A 14,381-nucleotide genomic window follows, 5' to 3' on the forward strand; every position below is an offset into this window, starting at 1 on the left:
TCAGAAATTGCGCTAATGTAAAGTAGACATGTGGAAATGTTATTTATTAACTGTTTTGTGTGACATAACTCTCTGGGTTAAGGGCATAAAAATTAAAAGTTTAAAAATTGCAAAATTTTCATCAAATTTCCGATTTTTTTCACAAATAAAAGCAAAAAATATTATTCTAAATTTATAACTATCATGAAGTACAATATGTCACGAAAAAACAATGTCAGAATCACCGGGATCCGTTGAAGCGTTCCAGAGTTATAGCCTCATAAAGTGACACTGGTCAGAATTGCAAAAAATGGCCTGGGCATTAAGGACAAAACTGGCTCCGTCCTTAAGGGGTTAATAACAAAATAATTTAATATGATGATATTGACCAGACTTTATTTCAGCCTATTTATTTTTTTTTTTGGCCCTTGACACCAGTCACGGTCATCTGTGGCCCCTCAGGAGAATTTATTGCCCACACCTGTGCTAGAAGATTGAAAATCCTCATTATAAAATGCAATATCATCCTGATAGCAGGTTGGTCGCTGTTTGGAGGGAAAATCAAGTTGGTTTCCTATTAATTGTCTTATTTACTTTAAAGGAAATCTTTGTCAGCTGGTATCATGTACACTTCCTAATCAAATTAATATGGGAGATGCACGATACAAGCCCATCATGCATCAGACGTCACGGCCACCTGTAGATGTAGCATCTTCAGCATGTCGCCTCCTGATGCCGGCGTGAGAGGCGCTGGAGAGACCCTTTAAAGGCTTGGACCCCTCAAGGATGTGAATACAGATAACTGCAATATACCCCTCCTTTTAAGACACAATCTCAAGTATAGGAAGCTGACATGCAGGACACAAATACATAAATGTAAAATTACAATTATTTTTTATTTTGTCTTTTCAACAAAACAGAATAAAAAAACAAACAAACCTGCTACATACTGTGTATAGAATTCTCTTGAGTCTCGGATGAATAATTTTCCGGTTCTCTTCTTTCTCCTTGGAAGGCACCTTGCTCTTCCCCACTGCTCCTTGTTGGAAGGAATGATAAGCAATGCTCTTTTAGCTAAGCTCTGCCCATCAGCTGTCGGTCGACTGAAAATGGATGTGATCACAATGCACTTAAAGGGAACCTGTCAGGTGCAATATGCCGGCAGAACCATGAGCAGTTCTAGGTGCATATTGCTAATCCCTGCCTAACCTTCCCTGCATATACTAGCTGTATATTTCTAAAAGGCTTTTATCATATGCTAATGAGTGCAGGGACTAGGCGCAAGGGCATTAGTTCCTGCGCTCATTCTGCCCTCTTAGCATGGCAGCACACAAACAGGAGTGTGCCAACATGCTATTCAATGCCCATTGCCCAGCGTCATCATGGTTAGTGATGCACATACCTGTGTCCGTTGCACCGCCTTAGATGCCGGGTTTAGGGTCAGTGTGCATGGATCCAAAGTCACCGTACTTCCGTGAGTGAGCTCAGGAACTAACGCCCTTGGGACTAGTCCCTCCTCTCATTAGCATATGATAAAAGATCTTTAGAAATACTTTTTCTGAAGCTCTCTTTATGTACCTTACTAGATACTGGGACAGTTAGGTAGGGATTAGCAATATGCATCTAAAACTGCTCGTGGATCTAGGTGCATATTGCATCTGACTGTTTCACGTTAACATATTCTTTATATCATTTCTTCAAGTATTTGCTTCTTGAGCTAGAGGAAATACTAAAGAAAAAAAGGGCACGCTTGTAGATTGGCACCAACATGTCCACATGCAGCACCAGTATGCAGTTTTGCCGTAAGTTGGCATAGTTTTCCAATTCCCAGTTAATAGCCTCAGTAAAAGGTATTTTTTTCAAACAGAATCACCCCACCTGACATGCAGTTCTCCTCTGTACTTTTGTAAGCATTTTACCTTTTACTGACTGAAAGCAGAGATCTTCAAAATGCTGAGGTATTTAAAACACAATATTAGAAAGTTTGCAGATTGCCTATTTTTTTTTTCTTTTCTCTTATAAATCACCTTTATTTCTTTTTGGAGCACCAATGATTCCATGGGAAGGGATTACATCCCAAATACAAATTTCAGCAACGAAGCTATCAATGACAGACTGGTACAGAGGGGAGCGGGCCCTGTCCTTGTGGGCTGTATTCTATAGGATAATGCAGATTGGGGTTTGCAGCAGCTCCGCTGGCTTCCTGGGAACCCAGCATTTATCATGTCGCCAAGGCTGACCTCACACACTTGGGTTTCCTTTTGTACAAGTTTTGCCTTGTGACAATTCACAAGTTTTACAAAGAATGTAAAAGCCTCTCTCCGGAGCGGTAATATAATAGTGCCCACCCATTCCCCTGTGTGTATTCATGGCGCTGTATTATAAATACTCTAGATATTTTATCACTGGATGTACGTCCTGTGTCTATGATCCTTCTGGCCCCATACCCATTGTGTCCTGGCCAACCTATCCCTTTACTATGAGGCCTGGAAATTGTATAAATATCACACGTAAGTTGCATGTTAAACTTCAGAGCAGAAATCAAAAGATGAAACTGACTAGTACTACTGCAGTGGATTGGCCACTGGATCCACGTCTCATTATAGTGACGCCACTGGATCCACGTCTCATTATAGTGACACTGATTTAATGCTTTTCCATGGGGAATCCGCGAGAATAAGAAACATTACTATGGATTTTGACATCTTGTAGAGCATATCACTATAGTATTACAAGCCATTCACTTGCATTACCTGTGAGAAGCCAACGGAAGCCGTGATGTATGTAAATTTTCTCCTATGAATCGATGTCTTTTCTCTAATGAAGACTTCAGAATTTACAACATTGAATCCATGAAGTCTGTAGCAGAATGTGCCAATGTGATCTCGCCCTGCACTCCAGATGTTCCTCATGGAAAATGCTAATTCTGTCCAGCTGAGCCATTTCCCACATTTTTACCACTGGGACTTTATACATCTATTGTAGGCAGCATAGATGGACTGAAAGCAGGTGAAGCCAGGATTAGCAACTCCGCATTGGCATCGCCTCAGTAATCAAGTCGGAAATATAGATTAAGCAGCTTTTCTACCATAAATGCATGACTTTCTAATGTTCTGCACAGCCTTCTGCTTGGGTGCAGCTAGCAACAACTGTGCTACAGATTTGGTTTTGAACAAAGCAAGAGTATCCACAAGTGTGTAATCAGATGTATGGTTTATGACCGCATACAAACACCCTTTTATTAAGGTGTGCAAAATTATTAGGCAGCTTGTTTTCCTCAGGCAAAATGAGCCACAAAAGATGATTTAACTGATTCGGAAAATTCAAAAATGTTTACAAGTCCTACATAGGGATGCAGCATTCTTCATATTGCTAAGATATTGGGGCGAGATCATAGAACCATCAATAATTGTGCAAATAGTCAATAGAATTGCAAAAAACATGTTGAGAATAAAAGATGCACATTAACTGCCAAAGATTTAAGAAGAATCAAACGTGAAGTAACCATCAACCCATTATCCTCTAGTGCTGCCATATTCCAGCCCTGCAACCAAACTGGAGTGCCCAGTTTGTAGAAGACTTTCTTCAAGCTGTGGTACAGGAAAGTCTGCATTGTTCAAGAAATCAATGACTTTTTTTTTGCAGAACAATGCTCCATCGCAGGGGTGAGCAATTAATTTTCCAAAGGGGCCACGTGAGAGACTATTATAGAGTCTGAATCAATAGGCTGAAATTAATGCTACTCAATACTAACATTATTTCAGATTTATATTGTCACTTAATTTTAAGCAGAATTAAGTATGCTGACACCCCCCTATATACACTGTATGAGCCTCCACACAGTACCCAAACCTCCATATACATTATGATATGCCATGCTGTCTCCTCATATACTGTGTGAGCCCTCAGTCCCTTGTATACAGAATCAGCCATAAGTGTCCCCATATAAAGTCGGCGTTCCCCATATACAGTATGAGCTCCCCATATACACTGAGATCACCTACAACCCCACTATGTACAGTGAGCCCACACAATCCTGTGTACAGTGTGGGCCATCTCATAGCCTCCTAATATACAGGTACCCATTTAAAGAGGTGCCATAAAAAAATTGCCAATTGAAAAAGTGTGAAATTTGAATCTTTTAATTTAAAAAATCACTTTATTAAAATATGAAAAATAATTTTAAAACTTAGTGTACTTATAGCTCACTTTATAAATGAAGTAAAAGTAGGTGGGTCTGCTCACGAGTGTGGTGTCTCCTCCCGTCCCCTTCAGGGTGTTTGAAAAAGGATAAGATGATGAAGTTTAGGATCACAGTGGGAAGTCATTTTGTTGGTGTCTGCAAAGTGATACAACTAGGCATTGTCACCAAATACGGCAGGCAGCACCAATTCTGTTAGTTGTCGCTGCCCGCTGCATCATAAAACTGCGTTAGATACATTTAGAGTAACATGCTGGAATTGGATGTAATACATCACACGATGGAGCTCAGTGGATTGTATCACACAAGACAGGATTAGATATGCAGTATCTGATATACACTGAACAAAAATATAAACACAATACTTTTGTTTTTGCTCCCATTTTTCATGAGCTGCACTCTATGTAGACAAGGCTTTTTTTTTCTTCTCTTAAATATTGTTCACAAATGTGTCTAAATCTGTTAGTGAGCTCTTCTTCTATACCGAGATAATCCATGCACCAGACAGCATGATTATTGCACAGGTGTGCCTTTGGCTGGCCACTATAAAAGGCCACTCTAAAATGTGCATTTTTATCACACAGCACAATGTCACAGATGTTGCAAGTTTTGAGGGAGCGTGCAGTTGGCATGCTGACTGCACGAATGTCTCCCAGATCTTGCCCGTGAATTGAATGTTTATTTCTCTACTCTAAGCTATTTCAAAGGCGTTTCAGATAATTTGGCAGCTCGGCAGCTGCTGCAACAATCGCTTTGCATAACCAAAGAATTTCTGCACAGACTGTCAGAAACCATCTCTGAGAAGCTCGTCTGCTGCTCGTCGTCCTCATCTGGGTCTCCTCCTGACTGCAGGTCATTGTCGTAACCGACTTCAGTGGGCAAAATGCTCACATTCGATGGCGTCTGGCATGTTGGAGAGGTGTTCTCTTCACGGTTCAATTCCGGTTTCCACTGTGCTGGGCAGATGGCAGACTCAATGTATTACTAAATACAAAGTGAAGGAACAAAAGAGAAATCGTGGTGTGACCGCTCTTTACCTTCAAGGCACCATCAATTCTTCTAGGTACAATTGCACACATTTTTTTAAAGAATTCGGCAGGTAGGATGTTCCAGACATATTGGAGAACTAACCACAGATCTTCTGTGAATACTTGTGTCAATCCTTCTGTCTTCATGTGATCCCAGATCGACTGTATGATGCTGATTAGGACTCGTGGGGGGCATATCATCACTTCCAGTAAGGCCTAAGCCACACGGCGAGAAAATGGGTGCGAGTGGAGTGCGAAAAAACATCGCATTCCACTCGGACCAATTTTAGCCTGTGTCAGCGCACATGAGCTATTATTTTCTCAGCCCTAATCGGACCGAGAAAACAATCGCAGCATGCTGCGACTGTAATGCGAGACTCTTTTTCTCTCGCACCCATTCAAGTGTATGGGGCGAGAGAAAAATTGCACGTCACTCGCGGTACACCGGTGTACCGCGCGTGCAGGGCGAGAATGGCAATAGCCGGCTACGGAGGAGAGAGGGAGATAAATCCCTCCCCTCCTCAGTGCCGGTCCTCCCCTCTGAAGCGCCGTTTCCCCATCCCCCCCCCCCCCTCGCAGCTGAGGTCCGCTAGCACAGTTAGACGTCAGTTGCAGGAATACTAGCCTGACACTCGGCTCTGCTGTGCTGCCAGCGTGAGCTGATTGTCATGCGAGCATCGCACTAGTGCCCGTTGTGGCCCTGGCCTTATAATCATCCTTCTTTACCCAGAAGGCAGTCCTTAACTGTAGCTGCAGCAGATCAAAGGCCCATCATGCGTTCTTTCCTTCAGAAACAGAAGAAGGAGCATAGGGCCAGAAGAAGAGCTGCCATGTCAGGGAGTGTTGAATCTATACAGATGAGAGATCTTTAGAAATAAAGTATTTTATTTAAGTTCCAAAAATCTTCTAAATCCCTGTGATGCGGGACGTTTTCACTATTGGCTCTCCAGTCTGGCTGGGACTATGGTCATAATAGAGACCCAGAAATACCTATTATGTTCTAGGGAAATCGGGTCATTTTGGTTTTCTTTGGAAAACTACTGTTATTTTGACAGATATTTAAATCAACATGTAGATACAGTATTAGTTTAGTTTTCCGCTGCTTCCCTTTCCAGTCCCTTTATGGATTCACTTAAAACCAGTCTGCTCCACTTACTGTAATACTCCTCCTCTATAGACCTAGTCATTTTCTTGCAATGCTCTACATTTGTTATTAACGGTACAACAGTAAAATTAGCCATATTCTGTTCATACAGCCGGATCACTTTTTACTCTGTAGGGATTCACAAACCTCACACTGAGCCAATGATTATCTTACAGCATTGTACAGACCCCCAAATATTGTACCGTTACTTTTGTAAGAATTTTCAGATCTTTACGCTAACTACAGATTACCTACAGTTGAAACATACACTATCCAAAAAGACACACATGCATGTTTTCCTCACAATTTGACATAACATCACAAAAAACCTTTCCCGTTTTGTCAATTAGAATTACAAAAATCTAATATATAAATCTTAGTGTATGTATATATATGTGTGTGTGTGATATGTATGTATGTCCGGTAAAGGAATCCACACAGTCGCATTTACAATCACAAAATTTTGCACGGATTCCTCATTTGACTCGGAATGTCACTGTTTTAGGGGGAAAATTTAACCCCGTGCTTCAGTTGTTCACCAAAAAAACCTGCTTACATTAAAGTCAATGGAGCTGGGAACAACAGGTCATTAATATGTGTGAGGTAATATGATATTGGTAGACACACACACACACACACACACACACACACGGAGAATGAGAGACAGTTACTATCCCGGGCAACACCGGGTACTACAACTAGTTATTTATATTTGACAAATGCCAGAATGAGAGAAAATATTTTAAGGCATTTTTATTACTTTCTGCAAAGTGAAAAGTTTCCATCCATTTCATTAGTATCTGGTACCATTGCCCTTAAACTGTATGACTTGGGTCAAACGTTTTGGATATCCTTCCATAAGCTTCTCACATTAATTGGTAGGAATTGGGGCCCATTCCTCCTGACAGAACTGGTGTAACTGAGCCATGTTTGTAGGTCGCCTTGCTCGCACCTGCCTTTTTAGCTTTTACCCATAAATATTCAATAGGATTTAGATCAGGGCTTTGTGATGGCCACTCCAAAACATTGACTTTGTTATCCTTATGCTTAAGCCACTTTGTAACCAGTTTGGCGGTATGCTTCAGGTCATTGTCCATTTGGCAGATCCATTTTCGCCCAAACTTTAAGTTCCTGGCTGATATCTTCAGAAGATACTTCAGTATTGCCACATTCTTTCCTCATGATGACCAGTCCCTCCTGCAGCAAAACAACCCCACATCATGATGCTGCCACCTCTGTGTTTCACAGTTGGGATGGAGTTCTTAAAGGGAACCTGTCAGCAGAAATTTCCCCTAAAACCTAACAGATTCCCCCTCTGCAGCTCCTTGGCTGCATTCTAGAAAGGTCCCTGTTATTCTTGTGCCCCCTTTCTGACCAAAAAAAAGAGTTTATAAAGAGGTACCTTTTTGGCTTCGGATTCTATAAATGTGACACGGGGGCGGGCAGCCTGATGGCCGTTATTCTGCCCCCTGGTCCTGTATGCCGCCCCCATCGCTGATTTCCATGCTTTTGGACGCCGCCCACTGCTCCAGCCATCCCCGCGCATGCCCAGTGCCAGTCTCACGGGACTGAGCAGTGTGACCGCTGGTGACGTGTGCGCAGACAAGTGATTATGGGCGGGACTGTGACTGTTATCAGCAAGTACCCGCCCATAATCTCGTGAGCGCGCAAACCTCTCCAGCGGTCACACTGTGCTCAGTGTAGATGCTAGACTGTATGGGCTGCTTCCAGGGATGACGTCCCTTTGTCACGTGATAGGGGCGTGTTCAAAATACTATCACGTGACAAAGGGACGTCATCCCTGGAAGCAGCCCATACAGTCTAGCATCTACACTGAGCACAGTGTGACCGCTGGAGAGGTTTGCGCGCTCACGAGATTATGGGCGGGTACTTGCTGATAACAGTCACAGTCCCGCCCATAATCACTTGCCTGCGCACACGTCACCAGCGGTCACACTGCTCAGTCCCGTGAGACTGGCACTGGGCATGCTCGGGGATGGCTGGAGCAGTGGGCGGCGTCCAAAAGCATGGAAATCAGCGATGGGGGCGGCATACAGGACCAGGGGGCAGAATAACGGCCATCAGGCAGCCCGCCCCCGTGTCACATTTATAGAATCCGAAGCCAAAAAGGTACCTCTTTATAAACTCTTTTTTTTGGTCAGAAAGGGGGCACAATAATAACAGGGACCTTTCTAGAATGCAGCCCAGGAGCTGCAGAGGGGGAATCTGTTAGGTTTTAGGGGAAATTTCTGCTGACAGGTTCCCTTTAAGCTTTAGGCTATGTGCGCACGTTGCGTATTTGCATGCAGTTACGCTTCGTATTGCACTGCAGCATAACTGCATGCGTCCTGCGTCCCCTGCACAATCTATGAAGATTGTGCATGAGACGTGCGCACGTGGCATATTAGAATGCAGCGATTCGGCTGCTGCCTGAAGCATGCCTTCTAAGAAGTGACATGTCACTTCTTTCGTGTGCTTTGCTTGCTGTCTATAGGGAGAGGCAGCATGCAGAGCGCACGAATTCTGCAGGCACCAGGCGCTTCAGAACGGGGCTTTTCAGCTACGCTCTGAAGCTGGCCTTTTGTGTGCGGTGCAGAGCGCACACGTGCGCGCACAGCCTGAGAGCTTCTTCTTTTTTCCTTCAAACGTAACTATGGTCATTATGACCAAACAGTTAAATTTTAGTTTCATCAGACCACAGGACATGTCTCCAAAAAATAAAGTCTTTGTTCCTTTGTGCATTTGCAAACATTAATCTGGCTTTTTTATGTTTCCTTTGGAAAAATAGCTTCTTCCTGGCAGAGTGGCCGTCCAGCCCATGTTGATACAGCAATCGTTTCACTTTGAATACTGAAAAAATCTTACCAGCAGCTTCACAAGGTCTCTTACTTTTGTTCTTGGGTTGATATGCACATGTCTGACAAACAAACACATGTTCATCTCTGGTACACAGAACACGTCTCCTTCCTTAGTGGTATGATGGCTGGATATCCTCATCTTGTTTGTACTTGCGTATAATTGTTTGTACAGATGAACGAGGCACCTTCAAGTATCTGGAAATTGCACCCAAGAATGAACCAGGCTTGTGCAAGTCCACAATTTTCTTCCTGAGATCTTGGCTGATTTGTTTTGACTTTCCCATGATGCTACACAAAGAAGCAGCGTGTTTCAGGTGTGCATTAGAATACATCCACAGGTGTGTCTCTAACTCAGATGTTGCCAATAAACCTATCAGAAGCTTCAAAAGACATGATATCGTCATATGGGCTGTCCCATATTGTTTAAAGGCATAATACTCTTAGTGTATGTAAACGTTAGACTTTGCAAAAAGTTATAGAAATGCCTTAAAATATTCTCTCATCATTCTGGAATTTGGCAAATAAATAATTTTGGTAATTCGAATTGACCTAGAACGGGAAAGTTTTTTATTTTGATTTCATGTCAGATAGTGAGATAAACATGCACATGTGTCTTTTTTTAGATAGTGTATGTAAACATCTGGTTTCAAGTAGTTGTACATTCAATCCTAGAAGTGGGATCTGACTGTCTAAAAACTGTGCTCAACTGCTTGTGACCATGTAATTGCTATGTTTCTCAAATGACTTCAGATTATTTTTTTTCTTCTAAGGTTACGTTTATAATTTATTTAACTTCTATATTGTATCTAGCAGCGATATTAAGTGGACATTATATATTAGATACATTTCCACCAAACTTGTTGACTTTGTCAGGATTAGGCACCATCTGATGTGTGCAGAGGATGACCCGATTGTTCCTTGTTTAGAGGTCAGGGGAAAGATGGATTGGACATGTTGGATTTTAGCATGCCCTGTTACTTGTTCTTAAGGCCGATAATGTACTGCCACACTTCGGATGGTGGCTTAATTTTCTTATTGAGAAGTCCACGTGTGATGGGTAGGAAGGAATAAATCAGACTAACATTTAGACAGTTTTTAATAAAAAAAAAAATATTTTGTGATATGTTTGGATCAGATTTTCATCAGTGTAGTCAGTTTTTACCATCAGTGTTTCTGGTATGCAGATCACTTATGGAGGTTTCTCAGGCTTTTCTTAGCAGTTTTTGAGAATTGGACAGTACTGGGGTACAGCGAGGATGTCATCAGTCTGCTGCTGTCACTTTGTTTTTTCTGATCTATTCATTTGAATGGGCACGATTGAGCGCAGATGGGCCAATAAAAGAGACCTGCCCATCGGTCAGCAAAATAACCCTGCCACGTTAATAGCCCCAAAATGTTAGTGTGCTGACATTGTCTTGGCCAGGACAGGTCTATTCCACTGGCTGGTGGCTGTAGGCTCTTCATGGACTGTGGACCATCCTATTACCTTGGTGTTAATGAGTCTGGTTTTGATGATAACATTTCTGTAGACTTTTTAAAATTTTTGTTGCGAAGAGCCAAAAAGCCTCTAGGAACATACCGTCGGGCTCTGTGTCAATAGAGCCTTGAGACGAGAGCATTTGGTAGTGCTAATATTTGAGCCATTGTTGATGACCTTTTAGCAGAATACATGAGATCACACTTGCATATCTTTGCTTTGTCTTCCATTATTACCAAGGTAGCACTTTAATCTGTCTGCAATCTGAAACATTTTTCAAGGTCCTATTCTCCATGTTCGCATGAAAGCAATCACTATAACAAACTAATAGCACAGGTTAAGGGTACCTTCACACTTAGCGATGCAGCAGCGATCCGACCAGCGATCTGACCTGGTCAGGATCGCTGCTGCATCGCTACATGGTCGCTGGTGAGCTGTCAAACAGGCAGATCTCACCAGCGACCAGTGAACAGCCCCCAGCCAGCAGCGACGTGCAAGCGACGCTGCGCTTGCACGGAGCCGCCGTCTGGAAGCTGCGGAGACTGGTAACTAAGGTAAACATCGGGTATGGTTACCCGATGTTTACATTAGTTACCAGTGTGAGCAGGGAGCAGGGAGCCGCGCACACTGAGCGTTGGCTCCTTGCTCTCCTAGCTACAGTACACATCGGGTTAATTAACCCGATGTGTAATGCAGCTACATGTGCAGAGAGCAGGGAGCCGCGCACACTGCTTAGCGCTGGCTCCTTGCTCTCCTAGCTGCTGTACACATCGGGTTAATTAACCCGATGTGTACAGCAGCTACATGTGCAGAGAGCCGGAGCCGGCAGCACAGGCAGCGTGAGAGCTGCAGAGGCTGGTAACTAAGGTAAATATCGGGTAACCACCTTGGTTACCCGATGTTTATCTTGGATACAGCTTACCTCAGCTGTCAGACGCCAGCTCCTGCTCCCTGCTCGCTTCATTTGTCGCTCTCTTGCTGTCACACACAGCGATCTGTGTGTCACAGCAGGAGAGCAGCTTTGAAGAAAACGAACCAGGGCTGTGTGTAACGAGCAGCGATCTCGCAGCAGGGGCCAGATCGCTGCTCAGTGTCACACACAGCGAGATCGCTAATGAGGTCACTGCTGCGTCACAAAAAGCGTGACTCAGCAGCGATCTCGGCAGTGAGCTCGCTATGTGTGAAGCACCCCTAAGTCTGTGAAGACAAATTAAACGGTGTATTCCCCATATCCATGGGCCTTTATGAATCATTGAAAAGCCCTGGATTTTGAAGGCTTCCTGCAAGAATGTCTGTCTGTTTTATAAGCCTTGGAAGTCTGCCACACAGTATGAGCTCATGAGCATCCACACGGACTGTCATAAGCAGGCAGGGATTTTTTTATTGACTATAATGAGCTATACTTTACAGTTTTATTGTGCTGTGCATTTCAAGCCCAGCCAGAATTGTGCGCTGGTGCTATATTCAGTGTTTATGCCTCATCTTTTCCAGATGGAGGACTTCAGAAAACAGCTATGCTACCACTCAGCAATTCAGAATTGTTTCATAAAGTATTGTCTGTACCTTTTACGCAGCCACTAGGTTGGATGTCTTTAGTGTGGTACACTAAGCAAAGCTAGTCACGCTATCACTACCATTCCTTATTCTTGTGTGGGACAGAAAACCATACAGTTTGTCTTGTGATGTTTTTTGAATTTTATTAGCAGAGACTTAAAGGGCTTTTTCACTAGTCTGACAACCCCTTCTTTAAATGTCTTATTCCACAGTATAAAATAAAAATAACAGATCCTTCCAAACATATAGCAGGGTTGTTACAGCGATGTCAGTGCTGGAGCTTGCGTCAGATGGGCTGCAGCGCTCACACAACATAATTGGCAGAGGCTAATAGGCACTTTCACTCACTATTCCCTCGGACATAACTCGGAGATGTAAGAACTTTAGCCCATTAGTAACCACTGATTGGCTGCAGCGCTCACGTGGCATAACTGCATCATGGGACACCTGGTGCTGACATTGCTAGAGGGGCCCTGGTGCAGGAGGTGCTAATATACCTATTTTACACTGAGAAATATAATGTTTTTGATGAGGTTCTCAAAGTAGTGGACTGCAGGCAGCATGGACGGATAGATGGATGTCAGTGATGAAAATCGAGTGCACTCTTAAGTATAGACCAAGAAGTAACTGTATAAATGGGGATACTTTCACATGTACAGTATGTGCATTGTGTTCAGTAAGCTTTCCCCTGTGTAAGCTGCAGGATATCAGCATTTTGCCATAAAATAAGTTTTGGCTCTATGCAGAGCATATAAAAGGTACCTGCACTGTGTTGGCATCACTCTGGAGCCACGCTGGCTCTACTATTCATAGGTGGATCTGTGCTGGTACAATAAGATTCACAACAATTCAAGTGAATGGGGTTTAAGAAAAACCCCAACCCTAAACATTACTATGCAGATTTGGCTGTACTGTCTTGTGCCAACTAGTCACCTTCTCTCTCTTCTTCTTCTTTTTTTTTTTTTTTTATACTGAGAAGGCAGATGATACTAGTCTGTAGATCTTATTACACGTGGTCAAATGAAAGCTCACCCGTAGCAGTATACTGGGGAATTAGGACAATGTGTTCATCGCACATTGTCAGGATTCGCAGTCACAGACTAGGGATGAGTGGACCTGTAGATTTTCGGGTTCAGCCAGACTTTAGTTAAAAGTTTCTTTTGGTACCCAGACTTGATCCCAGTCCCCAAACTACATGGAAGACTATGGAGACTTGAATATTAGGGCTGTAAAATGGTCGGAGTACGGACTAGGGTGCAGCAAAATGGGGGTAAGAGCAGGACAATTGTCCTGCAAACAAATGTGGATAGGGAATAAATGAAAGATGTGGGTTCCCCCTATTTTTGATAACCAGTGCAGGTAAAGCAGACAGCTGTGGGTTGCAGTCGTCGGCTGTCTGCTGTACTTTGGCCAGATATCAAAGAAAAGGGGGACCGCCGCTTCATTTTTTTTTTTTCTCCTTTCTTTTTTTATGTACCGGTATTTTGTTCCCAACAGCGTCTAGCATTCTCCCCATGCTGAAAGCTTGTTGATTTCAACTATCTTAATTCAGCATCTGAACTATGACACAGTCTTCCGTGTCTATGGCTATGCCACCCATTGAAATGCATTTAAATGCATAACACTTCTTGCAGAAGAGGAGACTGAAGTGGTGATGAGCTACTTTGGTCTTTCCCTCAGGATTCCTGGCTGTGTGCTTCGGTCTTTCCCTTAGGATCCCTGGCTGTCTGCTTCGGTCTTTCCCTCAGGATCCCTGGCTGTCTGCTTCGGTCTTTCCCTCAGGATCCCTGGCTGTCTGCTTCGGTCTTTCCCTCAGGATCCCTGGCTGTCTGCTTCGGTCTTTCCCTCAGGATCCCTGGCTGTCTGCTTCGGTCTTTCCCTCAGGATCCCTGGCTGTCTGCTTCGGTCTTTCCCTCAGGATCCCTGGCTGCCTGCTTCGGTCTTTCCCTCAGGATCCCTGGCTGCCTGCTTCGGTCTTTCCCTCAGGATCCCTGGCTGCCTGCTTCGGTCTTTCCCTCAGGATCCCTGGCTGCCTGCTTCGGTCTTTCCCTCAGGATCCCTGGCTGCCTGCTTCGGTCTTTCCCTCAGGATCCCTGGCTGCCTGCTTCGGTCTTTCCCTCAGGATCCCTGGCTGCCTGCT

At 43.7% G+C, this 14,381-nt stretch overlaps 1 protein-coding gene across 2 annotated transcripts in view; it reads left to right on the forward strand.

The window, feature by feature from the left end:
* The window catches only part of QSER1 (glutamine and serine rich 1), a 185,909-nt gene that overhangs the window by 64,423 nt on the left and 107,105 nt on the right, over window positions 1–14,381 (forward strand). The window lies entirely within an intron of this gene.

The sequence above is a fragment of the Anomaloglossus baeobatrachus genome, chromosome 10 (assembly GCF_048569485.1).
Source record: "Anomaloglossus baeobatrachus isolate aAnoBae1 chromosome 10, aAnoBae1.hap1, whole genome shotgun sequence".
In the NCBI taxonomy this organism is placed as follows: Eukaryota; Metazoa; Chordata; class Amphibia; order Anura; family Aromobatidae; genus Anomaloglossus; species Anomaloglossus baeobatrachus.